The following is a 10,634-nucleotide window of genomic DNA, read 5'->3' on the forward strand; positions in this document are numbered from 1 at the left end:
ACAGAGGTCAGAGAGATGCAGCTGCAGTCCAAGGAATGACAAGAATCGATGGCCACTGCCAGAAGCTAGGGAGATGCAAAGAAAGATTCTCCCCTATAGATGTCAAAGGTGCACGAGGGCTTCTTCACTCATGATGGTGCCTCACCTAGGGTGATAGGGACTGCTAGGGGCTGGATGGGTGTCGTTCTCTCTCTCTCCACATAGCTACTTTGAATTTCCTAACAGTATCATAATCTCAGGTTAGCCTGACTTTTTACATGGTGACTATCTTCCCCAAGAGCAAGTTCCAGGAGACCCAAGTAGAAAGTACAAGACCTCTTTTGACCTAACCTCAAAAGTTACACAATGTCACTTTGCTGCATTTTTTTGGGCGTGTGGGGGGGAGGGCGGCAAAAGGTATGTCACTAGTCCAGCCTAGCTTCAAAGAGAGGGAACTAAACAAGGACGTGAATACCAGGAGAAGTAGTTATGGACTGGCTAACACAGAAGATAAAAAGGTTGGAAGCAATCCTTTAAAGAAGTTTGATCTCCAAGGAGTAGAAAGGTTGATGGAAATTTTTCTTTTATTTTTTGATTTGACATATTGATGGGGCAGATGTACTAAAAGTTGAAAATGCAGATGAGAATAACTGTGAGGGGATAGGATCCAGAAGTCAGTTAAAGGATTCAGCTTTAGAGTGTAAGAGAAATAATGCTTTCACTGTATCAGGGGAGAAGCAGGTAAGGATGGGTAAAGATGCAGCAATGTGTGGATGAAGAATGAGTGGAATGTGGAGGTGGGTACAAAAGTTTTGGAGTGTTCAGAGAGTTTTTGTATTTTGGCTACTGGTGTCTCTGGGACTAAAGAAGGAAGATTATCTGCTGACACGTCAGAAATGTGGTAAACTTGGAAAGAATGACATTTCAAAAGAGCCACAGTGAAGGAAAGAAAGCTAACTATAGTAAACACATACCAAAAGACTGCAATACCTGTCAGTATGAAATGATAAACTTTGGAATGTAGGAGTGAAATCCAGAGGGGAATAGTTGTTTCCTGCTGTCAGTGGCATTCTTGGTGACATTTTCATAGTTTTCCAGCCCTCACATAAGTCTCTCGCATTTACCAAACTAGATATTATTTCTGAAATCAAGGCAATGAAAATTGAGAAAATGCGATCACTGTTTCATAAGTCCATTTCATTAAAAATCAATATCTATATATTTGGTAAGCCGCAAGAGAAGGGTTGTAGGGAAGAAAAATGTTATGAAAAAGAATTCAAACATCTCATCCAAACATTCTTAGAGAATGTCTTACCCTGTCAGTGTGAACGAATTCTCCCCACTCTTCTTTGCCACATCTAACTGTACTTGGAATGGAAAACAAGACCTAAGATATGAATTTTTTCTGACTCAGAGAGCATAGATTAGTTGTATCTCATCACAGAATTTTAGTCATGGTTGGGCTATTTTGCAGTGATTGACTTCCTGGGTGAGAAGCAGATCCATTTTCTCAGTGTTAATTTCAGCTATAAGTGTGGCCATTTTTGTCAACGATCATAGAGTGATTCTCTGTGATTAGTCATTTAACTGTATAGTAATTTTAAGCTAGTGTTTACAACAAACCTCTTGCTTAGGAGACGGAGACTATGTCAAATTACATCTTGTGAAAATTATATAAATAAAAATTTGCATCTAGAAGGGTCCTTCATGAATATTATGAAAAGATTGCGGCATTTTTTTTATTTGCATTGTATAGTAGCTCCGAAATTGACAAACAAATTATAACTGTAGTCCATAATACTTTACATCCAACAATTATTCATCATAAGTGCATGTATATGGCTTGGTTCATTATGAAAAGTAACAATGTTGGCAATCAAATTTTTTTCTTATCAGATTAGTAACAAAGTACCATAATGAACACAACCTTCCAGAATGGATTCACTGATGAAATAAACAAAGCTAGGTCTTGGCACCAACAGATCGTAAAAAAGATTGGCTTGCCCTTATGCCTCTTCCTGAGAGCCACAACAGTACCACTCATTTCTGCTAAGTGTCCTTGATTCTAACTTGGTCTGAAAATTTCAGAAGTATTCATTACTCTTTGTCTCATGATTAGTCAAGAAAAGATCTATACCCTCAATCCAAACAGGGAAATACATGGAAAATTCTGAAAAAGAGCATTTTAATTTAAGCTTTTAAGTTTGGACAATTGCCTAGAAAGACTCATTTTTTTTTTAAATTATCAGAAAAAAAGCTATAAACAGCAGGACAGTCTTCCTTCTTTCAAAAAATTGAAAGAAAAGAATGCAGGGTAAAGTGGCATCGCAGTCCACTGTGCCTGAAGGAATTTAAATTTATCGGTGCATAGACAACTATCTTCTACTCAGCAAGAGGAACAGGTGCCATTAAACTTGGAAGGATAATATTTGTTTCTCTGTAGAGATAAAATCACTATTACAGGACTCATTTTACCCAATTTCCCTAGGTACAAACACATCCCTTGCTTTGACCATAGAAATTTCACTTCTTTGGCTCTGATCCCAGGTTTTCTTTTTCCTCCTTTTTTCCCTACTTATCTTTCTTCTTTTACTCTTTAAAGTCCAATACCTATTCTGAAAATACTTTCCCATTTCCAAACTTACCAGACCCAACACTACTAACAATTAAGATACTTCAATGCATATTTCTCAGGGATATCCACAGGTATATTGGAAGTAGGTGTTGATCACAATCACTACATCCTTGAGAGAATTTATAAGAAACATTCATTTATGCATGCTTTAAACCAGCCTTTATTGGATACCCATAGGAACTGACACAGCTCGAGGCTCTATGCTTCAGGATATGTACTTCCTGGCACAAAGTAGGCATTTAATATTGACTGAATAAGTATCAGTGCCTGCCCCCAAGGAGCTCTACATCTAATGCAGGAGGCAGACTCATACACAGAAAATTATAAGACAATCTGATGAGAATTCTAGAATAGGTAGTAAAACTTACAATGGGAGCACAAGGAAGCAAGTAACCAAGCATGAGTAAGTTGAGAAAAACCCCACGGAAATGGTGCATAATTTAGATATTGAAGGATGAGCAGGTGCTCATGAAGTGAAAAAGAAGATGGGAAGAAGTATGTCTGGGGGCGGAGGGGTGGTAAGAGGAGTCTGAACACAGGCTTTCTCAGCAAGGGGAACAGCATGTGTAAAGGCATGGAGACCAAATCACTGCGATAGGTTCTGGACATAGCCTTTTCTGTAGCCAGGATGCAGAAAGTGTCCAGATAAAGGACTGAGGGATAACTGAGAAAAAGACAGGTTCCAGATATTAACAGACCTATGTATGACCTTCATTGCTCTTTGGCCTTTTCCATGAGGGAATCAGATGATGGTCTAGTGAAAAAGAGATAAAAATTCCATTAAAAAAGGATAACTCTACTAGTTAGGTGGGGACAGACTAGGTTAGAGTCAGTGGACAGGACAGAGGCAGTTAGGAGCAGTCCAGGTAGAGTTGAAGGCCTAAACAAGGCTTAGAGCTGAAGAATTCAGTGGAGGAGCCAGCTTTGGAAAACATTGGTAGCAAGTCATTTGGGATCATGCGTGCAGGAAACATTCTAGGGTATAGTGAGTGAAGCATCAGGATTTCTGGATTCCTGGATGACTCCTTGGAGCAGAGTCCCCATTCCAGCCCTGGACCACTACCTCTTTGGACCAGTGATTCTGAAAGTTTAGCATCAGAATCACCCAGAGGGCTTGGTGAACCTCTCATTCAGTAAGTGTGGGAAAGTCTCAAAATTTTCCATTTCTAACAAGTGTCCAGGTATTGCTGACTCTGCTCCCAGGAACAGGCTTTGAGAATCACTGCTTATGACTGTTTAAGTAATTTTGTATAGGAGAAAGAAATAAAAGTTATTTTATTTAAGCCAGTGTTATTTTGGCCTTCTTACACACAGCTGAACCTACCAAAATGATCAGGAAAAGAAAAAACCTGGAAGACATGGCTTACATGCCTTGTTCTGATGGGAATGGGAAGACACCATCTCCCTCATGACTTGCTACCAATCTTTTCAAAGCTGGCTCCTCTGAGTTCTTCAGCCACAAGCCTGGCTCAGCTCTTCATCGGCTCTACCTGGCTGCTCCTAACTGCCTCTGTCCTGTTCACTAATTCCAAACTAGTCCATCTCCGCCTGACACCATTTCCTTCATTAAGACCCAGCCTTCCTTCCTTTCCTAGGGCTTTCTTCTGGCCCTGTAGCTTCCACCTGCAGTGTTAGGCCCACTTCCAATCCACTTAACTAATGTGTCTTAACGGTAAGTCAAAGAGTCCTTCAAAGTTACCATTGCGGAGTGGGAGAATGGCAGACCTATTAACGATAGCTAGTAGGTCAGGATGTGGTGCTAATTTAGGGAAAGTCATAAAATACTTTCTGAGAGTGAGGTACGCAAAACATTTGTTTTACAGAATGTTAAGAGGTACTATGTGCAAAAAATGTTCCCTGAAATAAATTTTTAAAATGATAAATAAAGTTAACATTTCGGCATATTTCAAGAGACCTCTGAATCTATAATATTATTCACTAGGAATCTCTGAAAGGGGAGTATACTGTCAAGCATCTACCACACTCTTTTTTTGTTCTAAAACCAAGGAATTCCTTATTTAGAAGCATCTCAAGGGATGAGTGTTGTGTGAGATACACACAAAGTTCTTTGTAGAGCTTTACAGCAGTGGCTCCCAAAGAGCAGTGCATAGTCCATTGCAAAGTTATTATGAATCTACAGCAGTATGAGAATTTAATTTAAGGGTTATCTTTATTTTGAAATTACGTGCTTCCAATACTTTTAGTGCTAAAATGTTCCTCTTTAGTGAAATGATGGTGATGGGAGAGACGATCATTTCTCAAATATTTTTATATGTTTTAAATTAAAAGTTGTCATCTTTACCCATTTATCTTTATACCAGTTATACCTTAAGTGTATCATTCTTTTAGATACTTAAATATCATCTAGTCCAAACCCAATATTAATAGATTAAGGAAGTGAGGTCATGAGGCTGAGACAAAGAAAATGATAATAATACATTTATCATTCATGTAAATTCTGCATGTATTAGAAACAGCCATCCCACACTCACAGACTTCATGGCACGTATTTAGGCACTTTGATGCCCTTCATAACATTAATTATAATAAGAAATTGAAAGGTTTCTATGGTCACAAGAAAAGCATGAAGTGTTTCATGTTGCTGAAAAATTAGAACCAGCAGAATGCCATTTAAGTATTTTAGTTCTAGGCAAATCCAAGACAGTACACGAGTGATTATGATTAATTGTATATACTTATGTAGTTCTTTTTGTAAATATTTCCATCTGAACTGGAAAGGGGTGAAAATTAAGCGGACAACTGGGAATTATTCAAAATCACAATTAAAATTTTCCATTAATGTTTCAGATCATCTTCATCTATAAAATAATCCTAAAGTTAGTTAATTTCTCTGCATGAAACTTTTTTCGCCTAAAAAAAAAAAGAATTGCACTTTTTTCTGAAATCCTTCCAGCTATAAATTTCAAGGATTCTATGACTTATGTGGAATTAAACAGTAAATAAGGACCACATTAATTAGAGTCTATACTACCTAAACTTCTTTTTTCAGTGATTTATAAATTACCAAAGTGAAATAATGCTTAAGGCCAGTCATATATCTATTTGGAAATCATAAAAGAGAAGGAAAGACATTTGCAAATAATGAACAAGTTGTATTTATATACTGGGGTGGGTTTTTTTTTTTTTTCAAACTTAACTATTTATTGAGTACATAGTCTGAGATATGATATCAATTTAATACACCTGTCTACCCAAGGCTTGGCATTTCACACTTGGCATATCTCAAGATCACTTTTCATTTAATGACCACCTAATCATAGTCAACTAGAAGCTTATTGAAAATGAAGATTTCTAGGTGCTAACTCTTTAGAGATTCACACTTAGTAGAGCTGGACTGGAGCTCAAGAATCTGCAGTTTTAATAAGCTCTGTAGACCCTGATGAAAAAAAGATGCCTATTAAGAAACACTCCTAATGGCTAACTAGGATCAAATTTAAAAGCGGAGCTTAGCAGACATTTTTGAACAGGGACCTCTCATGCAAACTATTCTTGAGGGAGAAACCTGCACTAAGCTGCCTGCCTCCTTCATTGAACTGCCTTTTTACACTGTGTTCTTGCCATCAGAGCAAGCCCTTATTAAGGAGTTCCTGGAATTTTATTTAAACCAATAGAACTGAGACTGTCTCCATCCAATCAGAGCTGCATAGCTTCATTAGCATTTTAACTGACCAATCAGAGCAACTTCATTCTAACCAATCAGAACAGTGCTTCTTGGACCAATCAAACTGCGAAGGTCTGGAATCCTCATTTCCATGAATTCAGACCAATCAGTCACCAGGGTGGGGACTTCTGTCTATATAAGTCAGCTCCCCTGTTTCCCTTTGCATTGAAGACTAGTGGCTATTTCTCAGGCCAAAGCTGAACCACCAAAGATGTCTGGCCATAGAGGAGCAAACTGGTGCAGGAGTAGAGTATGGCAGAGCAGACCAGCAGGTGGTGTAGGCCAGAGTAGAGTTGTCTAACCAGAGAAGAGTCTCAACAGGGCCACCTCACAGCCATGCTGCTTCAAAATTGATCTGTAACGCTACTGAGCTGTTGCACAGCTATGCTGTATAACGGTTGAGCTATTTGCACTGAAAACAAGTTTCCCCACATTGGGGATCTCTGTTGGCATTGAATTTGTGCCAATAACCATAGTTTGATGGCTCCCCAAAAGATTCTTCCTTAAATTTAAAAACCTCTTCCCCTAAGATATGAATCATTGTGTTGGGGCATGGTACTTCCAAATGCCCAAACAAATAGAAGAAGGGGATTAGAGAAGATATTAGAGTAAGAGAGGGTTTAACTATGGTTCAGGCAGTTCCTCACTTCATTCTAGCCAGAGGAAAGGAATTAGATTCTCTTTTATCCCTTGTCTTCTCTGAACAATCAACAAAATTTCCAGAGAATTCTCTTCCTCAAAGTAGTTTCAAAGACAATGTGGGGTAGGGATGAGGGAAGCAATGAGGTAGATTTACTAGAGAAATAGCTTTAATTTGTTTTCTCAAAAAGTATGTGGAGTTTCAGGAAACTAAGGTAATAGTATAAACTATCCAGGTGAATTTAGATGTCATAATGTAAGTGCATTTCCAACTAACATAAAGAGCCAGTACATACATAATTCAATAAAATTTAAAATACATCCATTAGATTTTAGATAAATACAAGAATTTTAATACGCTTTCAGACCTTGCTTTTTCTATTTTCTCCTCTTTTTGAAGTTCATTGTATTCTTGAATGTTGATTTTCTTTTTCTTTTTTAAATTTAGTCCACTATTGTATACAAAGCAGTCTTTCTACCTTAAGGCTAAGAGTGCTCTAGATGAACTAATCAATCAATTTTTGCCCATTAAGAGAGAGCACTAAAATAAAAAGAATTCTAACCTTTTGATGGATTTGTTTGCTATTTGCTAAATACTATTTTTCCCTCGATGGCAAAACACCAAGAGGAGAAGCAGTCTTACACCTTGATGGAGGAAAAGCTGCCAGCTCCCAGGAAATTATGTAACATTGGGGAAAATTTTTTCAAGTCCCTGAGTATTAGTTGACCAAAGCATCACTTGGTGGTAGTAGCGGTATTTTTAATTAAGTATTTGTAGCCCAAGTTGGAGGATGCACATATTTAAATTGGTAAATAAATGCTTCTGCAAAGCAAACTGGGAGTAAGACACAGTGCTGCACTTAACTGAACACCTCACGGCCATAGCTTTTACATAGTGCTGTTCAAAGTACTTTCTTTCAATTTTCAGACTCTCAGGCTCACGGAATTGATGGAGTAACTGATTTATTTTGTAGGATGTATAGTTTCCAACTTGTTATTTCCAGGTTTTGGGTGTTATATGATCAAACCTGTTAGTAATGTGTGCTCTTCCAGTCCAACTGTTAAATTAGAGCAGTTCATGAAGATAAATGAAATACAATCTTGTATTTCATGAGACAGGGTGTTTCAGCGCAAGGAAAAATTTTTTTCATCTGTGGAGATTTAAAAAAAAAAAAGACATCTACGGCCATACCATCCTGAACAAGCCCGATCCCATCCAATCTCGGAAGCTAAGCAGGGTTGGGCCTGGTTAGTACTTGGATGGGAGACCACCTAGGAAGTCCAGGTGCTGTAGGTGTAAAAAATAAAAAAATAAGGGATTGTAAACTGTGACAAGATCTTTACAATCTGTGAGATCAACCAAGGGTTGCCTTGCCTAAAATAAACAAATAAATAAATAAAAATTAAAAATTAAAAAAAAATTTAAAAAGACAACTGAGATCTTCAACTTGTTGAAAATTAAAAAAACAAAAAAACAAAAAACTGTTTCACAACTACAATGTCTAGCCTGCCACAGTTGTTTACTCAGATGTATTGGTGGATGCTTTTCCTCATCTGAACATATTCCTAAGTTAATAGTGTAATTAATAGGTGTATTTGATTCAGTTTAGAATTCAACTTGGCCTAAACCATTCTATTACTTCAAGAAGAGATACATTAAATTAGAAAATGATGATTATGGTGGTAAAGGTCAGAAGTAATAGAAAATTAATCCATTTCTATTTTCTTTTTTTAGATTTTTGACCACAAAATACCTTCTCCAAGGTAAGCTACATTATACTATTCTCTAATTTGTCGGAATAATACAGCATAATTTTACTGGCTTTGGTAAATGCTGTAGGATGTCTCAATGTCATGAGTGTGCCATTCGAATGGTGCCTAGAATTAGTTTTTTTTTTTTTTGGCAGTGTTAGTGATGAGGGCACCCTATGAATATGGCTTGGTGGCTTGGCTAAGTACTAGACTGGACCAAAGAGAGAGGAAGAGATTGAGACTTTCTTTTTCTTGCTTGATTAGCCTTTTTATGAGATAGCAGACTTTTCATCTCTGATGTTCAGAGACAGGAGGTTTCTTTGCGTGCAGCGATGAGCTTGCACTTCTACCAAAGTCTACATTAAAAAGCAGAGCCCCCTCAGCATGGCCCCAGCCCTTGAGCTCTGGCGAGGCCTTCCTGTCCAGGTGTAGTGGACAGCATTAGCCAAGTTGTTTAACTTCCCAGGAGTATCTGTCAGAACTAGCAATTGAGGATGCATTAATCTCATTAAAGTACACAATAGGAACCCTTTTTTATGTCATTAGAAAATCAGGATGCATTTGATGTGCACCATCTGGTTTGTGAATACAGGAATACATTTTTCAAAAGGGCACATTTCCAAGTTCTATGTTTCATATGCTTGAGAAGGAAAAACCCATAAGCAGCTCTATTTTTAATGAGAGGAATGCTAAAGCTAATAAGATTGGGGTGGATTTCAGTATGTGCCATTTCTCCCAAATTACATGTGTTTGCAGTACATTTAGCAGACTTGTCCTCTTTAGAGGCTGAGCTTCCAATGGAAAAAATGTAAAGTTCTCTATGTATTAATTGGAAAATAGAAAGAGTCATCATTATAGTAAAGCAGCTGGCTCCTTAGGTATTAATTATGGCTTCATCTATCATAAAGATTAGTATTTTTAAATTATCTCCTGTTATTTATTATGTTACTTTTAGAAATCGTAAATTTTCAAACCATAGGAAAAAATCAAGTAAAACTTTATCATGTATTGTATGCTTTGTAAAAATGTGTTTTAGACACAATCACTGTTTATAAACAATAAGCAGTAACTAAATAGTGAGAAAATACAGATTTACTATTGGTAGTCCATGTTAAGTCCTTAAGGTATGTTTAATTTAAATAACAATATAGCTCTGGAATGTAACCATCTCACTATACAGTATAGCTCTGTACAACAGGGGTCCCCAACGCCCAGGCCACTGACAGGTACAGGTTCTGGCCTGTTAGGAAGCTGGCCACACAGCAAGAGGTAAGAGGCAGGCCATAGAGATAGAGCAAAGTTTCATCTGTAATTGTAGCCACTCCCCAGCACTAGCATCACCGCCTCGGCTACACCTCAGATCATCAGGCATTAGATTCTCTTAGGCGCACCGGTCCCTGGTACCAAAAAGGTTAGGGACCGCTGCTATATAGGAATGTCTTTGGAGTGGCTGCTTTAGAGGAATAATTCTTGCAGCTTCCTACATAATTTTTAAAATCTTACACAGTAACAGACATGATTTGTGAGGCAATACGATGCTGTCCATAACCTTTCAGTAATTAGAGGCATCTTCTATATGTATTCCGCAAGTCCGGCTCAGGCTGATGAAGGAAACATAATTACATTACAGGCAATCTCATCTAAGGTAATTACAATTGTTGCCATCAATCTAATTAAAGAGGATAACCAGCTCTACTGAGTTAGAGCCACAAAGCTTTCCAACTAAGTCCAGGCTTTGGGATAACAATGTGATTGAATATTTTGAGAATTTTCATTTTCCAAAATATTGTTGCTTATAAAAATAGATGACAATGTTGGTGAGTAGAAGGGATAGATTGAATATTGGTAGAGGGTTTTTTGTTTTTGTTTTCATTTTTCTTTTAGTGATAAATTTCTTATTTCTAAGCACAGAAGTCAGTGTACAGTCTCAACACCAAAGCTTCAGGC

The 10,634-nt window shown here is 37.5% G+C and overlaps 1 non-coding gene across 1 annotated transcript; it reads left to right on the forward strand.

Moving 5' to 3' along the window:
* Positions 1 to 8,113: 8,113 nt before the first annotated feature.
* On the forward strand, positions 8,114 to 8,232 carry LOC111736314. Its single transcript, XR_002779164.1, has one exon. It is a non-coding gene; the product is annotated as a 5S ribosomal RNA (ribosomal RNA).
* The last annotated feature ends 2,402 nt before the right edge of the window (positions 8,233 to 10,634 follow it).

This window comes from Pteropus vampyrus, unplaced genomic scaffold, assembly GCF_000151845.1.
Source record: "Pteropus vampyrus isolate Shadow unplaced genomic scaffold, Pvam_2.0 Scaffold19, whole genome shotgun sequence".
Taxonomy (NCBI): Eukaryota; Metazoa; Chordata; class Mammalia; order Chiroptera; family Pteropodidae; genus Pteropus; species Pteropus vampyrus.